The sequence below is a fragment of the Triticum urartu genome, chromosome 1A (assembly GCF_056163025.1).
Source record: "Triticum urartu cultivar PI428250 chromosome 1A, HENAU_Tu73, whole genome shotgun sequence".
NCBI lineage: Eukaryota > Viridiplantae > Streptophyta > Magnoliopsida > Poales > Poaceae > Triticum > Triticum urartu.
In genome coordinates this window covers 154,249,694-154,256,798 of record NC_141873.1, presented here as the reverse complement: position 1 = coordinate 154,256,798, position 7,105 = coordinate 154,249,694, and the positions used below count along the sequence as shown (strand labels likewise).

General features: G+C 50.9%; 1 pseudogene; it reads right to left on the bottom strand.

Moving 5' to 3' along the window:
• Positions 1-5,407: 5,407 nt before the first annotated feature.
• Positions 5,408-6,397, bottom strand: LOC125520662 (PRA1 family protein F3 pseudogene; annotated as a pseudogene).
• Between the last annotated feature and the right edge of the window lie 708 nt (positions 6,398-7,105).

The window sequence follows — 7,105 nt, the reverse complement described above, 5'->3', positions numbered from 1 at the left end:
CGACCGAACTTCAGATTCAATTCTCTGTACTTAACGCCTTCTTTAAAGGCACAAACTGCTTGATGATCTGGTACATTTTCAACTGTGTGATGCAATGTGATCCTCCTCTGGATGTAATCCCTCAGAGTTTCATTCGGTTTCTGCACGCAAGACCGCAATTCCATAAGGCCTGCAGGTCGCTTGCATGTTCCTTCAAATGTGGTGACAAACACTCGGGAGAGATCCTCCCAAGTGTAAATGCTGTTGGGTGCTAACTGATTCAGCCACGCTTTGGCCGAGCCTTCTAACATGAGAGGCAAGTGCTTCATGGCTACCTCATCATTCCCACCGCCAATCTGGACAGCCACGCGGTAATCTTCGAGCCAAGTATCGGGCTTGGACTCACCGGTGAACTTACTAACTCCAGTCGCCAACCTGAAGTTGGGAGGAATTACAGCGGCTCTGATGGCTCGACTGAAACACTCTGGCCCTGAAACATATACTCTGCTACTGGTAGGCGCATCTCTGTCGTGGCCTTCTCGGTGAGCTCTATACCTGTCGACCAAACCTTGAACGAGAAGGGATCTCGCATCAAAGCCTGGTTCCCTGGGGTCGACTGGAATTCTCCGCCCAACACTATGAGGGCGTCTGTCATCCTGCCACTACTAGAAAAAGGGCTGCTAGTGGCGCACCTATTTTCGCTACTAATGGCGCACTACTGGTGCGCTACTAGCATCACGCCATTAGAATTTTTTTCTAATGGCGCACCTGTGGTGCGCCATTAGAATCTGGTATTCTAATGGCGCACCGCTGGTGCGCCATTAGTATGGCCCACGGTGCGCCATTAGTATCTGGTATACTAATGGCGCACCACATAGAAGTGCGCCATTAGTAACAATTTTTTTCAAAAAAAAATTCAGAATTTTTTTAATTTTTTTCAAAAAAATTCAAAAAAAATCATTTTTTTCTTAATCTCAGGTCATTATGTCTTAATCTCGGGTCAAATCGCACTCCGTGGTCAAACTTCCCAAAAGGTCACCCATCCTCACATTACTCCAGCCCAAGCACACTTAACTTCAGAGTTCTATCCAACCCCAACAACAGCTCACTTCACAGGCACTTCTTGATATATCTAGCATATCAATCCTATTATACCTTGTTGATGTCTAGGACTTTGTTCATGTTCATGACTATGATAAAATTTTGAAAAATATTTCAAACTTCCCGGTCATATTACGTATCATTTTTTGAAAAAAAATTAAAAAAAAATTCAAAACCTTTTTTTGAATTTTTTTTGCCTCTAGATCTTGAAAGGCCCGTAACTTTTTTTGTGTTAGGTTTTTGAGGATTTTGAAAACATTTAACAGGGTTCCCCCAGTTAAATTCGGATGTAACTTTTCGAGTAGATGATTTTTCATATATAAAACTTTTTAATCCGAGTTCGTATGCAAAAGTTATGCCCATTTTACAAATTTCCAGAGAGATTTTGCAAATAAAGTCGAAATTTATATTTGTAAATTTTCCCAACAACTAGACCACATATCACATGGCAAACTTATTTTCTTTTATTTTTTTGACATTTTTATCATTTTTTTATTTTTTTTAAAACTGAAAAGGCGGTCCACGGGGGGGGGGGGGGGGGTGCATTCGGTGGAAGTCGGGCAAACTAGTAATGGCGCACTGTGGGGTGGTGCGCCATTAGTAGTTAAACTAGTAATGGCGCACCACACCCACAGTGCGCCACACCCATAGTGCGCCATTACTAGTTTTGAAAAATATATATAAAAATTTGAAAAAAAATTTGAATTTTTTTTGAAAAAAACTTAGTAATGGCGCACGAGTGGACCGTGCGCCATTACTAGTTAAAAACTAGTAATGGCGCACTGTCCACTGGTGCGCCATTACTAACAAATTTATTATTATTTTTTACTTTTTTTTCAAAACTTCTAATGGCGCAACGTGGGTATGGTGCGCCATTACCTAGTAATGGTGCACCACACCCACGGTGCACCATTAGTAACAAATTTTGTTTTTTTTCAAAACTTCTAATGGCGTACCTGTATGTGGTGCGCTATTGCTATATTCTAATGGCGCACCACACACGTGGTGCGCCATTAGTGACCATTTCATCTATAGCCGTTTTTCTAGTAGTGTGCTGTCGAGGCACATATGATCCACTCCTCGGGGGAGGGGTTGGCACTCGACGTCGATCATCACGATCGAATTGGTGATCATACTGCTCATTCCTTCTGTACTGATCACGCCGGTCTCCACGTCCCTCACGCCTCGGAGGCGATCTTGGGCTGTGAGCCGACTGGACTGTATCCGCTGCAATGGATCGACTGTGGATCCTGTTCCGCGACTGAGAAACAGCGGAATTCTGGTCTCCCGCTGCCCGGAGCAACGCTCTGATTTGCAACAAGCCTCTGCCAGCCTCTGACTGGGAGGGCTGAATCGACTCTGCTATACGGGCCGCAGCCGCCAAATTCTGAATCGGAGTACGATATACCTGCGGGGGCGAAAAGAGTTGACGTCGACTGGATTCTGGAGCCCGTTGACGCGCTCGCTCGTCGAGTATTCGCTGGAGATTCTCCAGTCGAGTGCGCTCGACCAAGTTAGCCAAGCGCGCGTCCTCCAAGGCTCGGGCCTCGGGGGTTTCACCAACGATAGGAGTGTGGAGTGCATCCATGTTCCGGCGGCGAAGCTCCTCCCGCTGCAATGACGTGAGAAGCTCGGGGAGATACTCCTCGTGAGGACGCGACGGGTCGCCCCCATCCGCGCCTCCGTCAGCGCGGGGGAAACCGGGAGGACTGCGTGGCCCATCGATCACCAGAACCTCTGCAGCTGGGTCACTGCTGTCGCATTCGGATGCAGTCTCTGCGGAGCCAGTCGACAGGTCGAACAGGCCGTAGAGGGATTCGTCGGGCTCGATTGCCGCGACTTGTGGGGTGGCCGACTGGCGGGCCACCGCATGTCTCACCCACCTCTGAAGCCTCGACCGACCGGAGCGCTTGCGCCAGCGAGAAACAGGGCGGGGAGATGCCACAGGAGCCGACCGATATTGGGTCGACGGCGAAAGTGCGTCGCCCCGCGGACGGGGAGCGCGTCGACGTCGAGTGGAGCCTCCTGAAGCCAAGCAGAGTCGTCGGCGATGAACGTGAGCGCGCCGAGACGGATCTCGCGGCCCTCCACCAAAGCTCCGCCCGAAACCATGATCAAAGAGATCGGAAAAAATCGCAACTTCTCAAACTAGGCGCTAAGACTCCTAGCCCCATGGTGGGCGCCAACTGTCGTGGTTCTAACTCTGACAGTGATGTAGGGGGGTATGTATGGAGAGGCTAGATCTTAGCTATGGAGGAGTTGTAAGCACACGAGGATTACGAGTTCAGGCCCTTCTCGGAGGAAGTAACAGCCCTACGTCTCGGTGCCCGGAGGCGGTCGACTGAATTATGTGTGTATGAATAACAGGGGTGCGAACCCTTGATACTGAGGAGGGGGGTGGCTTATATAGAGTTCGCCAGGCCCCTCCAGCCCTCAGTAATGCAGGGTTTAAAGTACATTAAGACTGGGGGTTACTGGTAACGCCCCTAATAAAGTGCTATGATGACCATAAAAGCTACTTAATGACCGACCGTTTGCGTGTAGGGTGACTTTAGATCTCCTGGCAGTCGAGTGGTTGGATCTTGGTCGAGTGATTACTTCGTGGTCGAGTGTCTTGAATCCGTCAAGTGGGATACCTCCAAGTCGATTGAAAGGTGACTTCTTCTAGGGATGTCCTTGGGTAGGGTACTTAGGACAGGTCCATGCCCCTACTCTAGGTACATAGCTTCATCAGGACCTGCATGGGTCACCAATGTCGATGCTAAAACCGACGGATCTGGTGTAGGGGGTCCTGAGGTGTGAGTCTAGGAACAAGGGTAAGAGGAGAAGAGGGGGATGATGTTTTATCCTGGTTTAGGCCCTCTCGAAGAGGTAAAACCCTACGTCCTGCTTGGATTGTATTGGTTTGATGGAGGTAGAGAGTGCAGGATGATCTACCTCGAGATCTTATTATTGGGTTCTAAACCCAAAGGCTTGTTATCGTACCCTTAAAGACTAAAACCCCTCGGCCTATATATGCACCGGGGTATCTAGGTTACACCCATGGTCGGTTGCTAACTAGGAAAAACACGCCGACTACTAGAACTTTCCTTGAAGTGTATGCCAAGTCTTCAAAATTTTCCAACTTGCTCACGCCAAGGGTCACGGTTTCGGTAGCCCTTCCTCGAGTGGTCGGCGGGTCATCAGCCAGGCCCATGGACGATAGGCCATACCGGTTGACACCCCTTAATCCAAGACACCCTCAGGGACGAGAAGGAACCTGACGTGAATGAATGATCGCGAGGGGGAGCAGCCCTGGCCTGCATCCCTTTTATATAGCATTGTGCAATAGGGGACCTAAACCATAAGTTAGTTCGGATGCCCCCGACCAGGGTGCATTAGTTGGAGACGAGGTGCACGTACGTTGGTGCGTGTGCCTTTCTCTTAACATTATTTTCCTTTTTGTTAGGTTGTTGGATCAATTGCCATGTTAAGCCGTTAGCAACACAACCATCAAACATCACACAATTAATGGCCTATGTGTGGCCCAACTTCTGTTACCATGCAAGGAAATTTGCGCTGATTGTAACCATAATGGAGGCCGGGCCTGAAACTCCAATTCACAGATTATTTTGTGATGTTACAATGTGTTTTACTTGTAAGAAGATGACCTGATACATTAGGTTTTGCTTATACATGGCCCTTATGTCTAATTACCACAAAATGTCTGTATTGCCACAGTTTAAAAAATATATCACAAAATGCATATATTACAATATAACCATCATAATATTGTATAGTCATGTTCACAGTTGATTAAATATGTTGGTTTTCTTATATATGTTTTTCCCTTTGATTCAAGGGGTTTTTAAGTTCTGGTGAGCACCTGCTTCCGTTGCCGTTTCTGCACCATCTTCGCTCCGTGTTCGTTTTCGGTAGCATGTGTTTTCGTATTCATTTTTGGCATTATGTATTTGTTTCTGCTTTCACAAATGTGATAGCATCTACTTTCGTTGGTTTTCAAGCCGTTTTCTTCCCTAGCAAACGGCGCTTTGCCGTGCCGATTTTTTTTATAACACCCTCCTTTCGTGCCGTAAAATAGCGTAGCTATTGAAGATGCTCTCATATCTTTATTTAGTGTTTGCCAAAACCGTGAGCAAAATAATTGGTTCAACTAGTTCATACGGTCGCATCAACGTCCCAATCTCAAACGTGAACGTGGGTTTCTGGCCACATCCTGGGGCACAAGGCAACGCACGAATTTGACCATGTACTTCCTTCTTCCGAACGCCTTGTGAGCTAAGCAACCATTAATCCATTATACAAGAAACATATAATTGAGCCGAAGTTGACTTCAAATTGGTCACCTGTTCCCAATAATTGACCATAGTTCATCGTCTCATCAATGTTCACAAAGATAAAAATGGAACAGGAACACTTATTTCGCACGTACGGAGTATTATTCATGAACAAGTGCGCATGCGGATTAAGAACGGATACAACTCAACAAAATAATTAACGAGTGCTGCAATCCACGGAACACAATTCACAGACCAAGAACCAACGAGATTACAAGGAGCAGCTCAGAATTAAAAGACTAGTACGGCTGCGGCGGTGTGACGGATGTGTACCACCGTCCGGCCTCCTCGTCGATGCTGTCCGCGGGGCGATGCAGCAAGGCGTGCAGCAGGACGAGCACCAGCCCGACGAGCAGCGAGGTGAGGATGTTGCCGGTAGCTCCGGTGAGCAGGAGCAGGATGAGCGTGAGGGCCGAGAGGACGGCGAGCACGACGCCGTCACCGATGGTGTGGCCGAAGAGAGCGAGTGGGACGTCGCGGAGGAAGTAGAGGAAGACCCAGGCGACCATGCAGGCGAGGAAGACGATGAGGGAGAAGGGGTGCCAGAGCAGGGAGAGGAAGACGACGCCGAGGACCACGATGGCGTAATTCATGGAGAAATGCGCGAGGTTGGCGCGGGCGCGGAGGTAGGCGTCCCCTAGCCCCCGGGGCACGGCGAGGGCCTTTGGGTCGGCCAGCTCACGCCAGGGTTGGCGCGTCGCGAGTGCCGACGCGCCGCGGGCCTTGGCCCGGGAGATGAAGTCGAGCGGAGAGGAGCCGGGAGGCGGGGCATCGGAGGAGGAGGAGGAGATGGGGATGGTTCCGTACTTCGACATGGCTGGCTGGAGGTGGAGACGGCCGGTGGCCGGCCGCCGGCGACGGTACGAGGAAAACGTGTTGGGGCGGGGCGGACTGAACTCGACGTGTAGATGTGGGAGTCTGCAACCCGGCCGGTCCTATGCAGTATGCAATAAATGGGGAGGTAAAAGCGTCGGTATGAAGGCTGGCAAGTGGGGATATGCGCCTAGGTGGACTTGTAGGAAGCGGCACGATCTGGATCGTGGACTCAGTTATCCCTATGCTTTTTCGAGAACAGTAGCATCGTGTACAAGCATGTGGATCACAACCCTTAGAGCAACTCTAATACAAGAACCCAAACGGACACCGATTTTGTCCGTTTCGTGTTCGTTTGGATCACATGTCCGCCTAGCGGACATGGGACGGACAAGGCTTATATCCAACGCGCGGCACAAAAACAGACCCAAACTCTCCGCGCCGTCCGCCCCCTCCTCTCTCCCTCGCGCCGCCCGTCCCCTTCTCGTCGCGGCGCCTGTCCTATCACCCTCACGCCGCCCCTTCTCTCTCCCTCGCGCCGCCCCTCCTCTTCTCCTCGCGGATCCTCTCCCCCGCGAGATTTTTCTCTGCTCGCGCCTCTGCTGCAGGGGCGTGGAGGAGCGGCCGAGCGCGCAGTGGCGACCTGCTCCGGTGGTCTCGCGGCGGCGTGGAGGAGCGGCCGAGCGCGCGTCGGTGGCCTGCGCCGATGACCTCGCTGCGGCATGGAGGAGCGGCCGAGCGCGCGTCGGCGACCTGCGCCGGTGGCCTCGCTGCGGCGCGTCAGCGACCTGCGCCGGTGGCCTTGCTGCTATGCGGAGGAGCGGCCGAGCGCGCGCTGACAACCAGCACCGATGGCCTTGCTGCGGTGCGGAGGA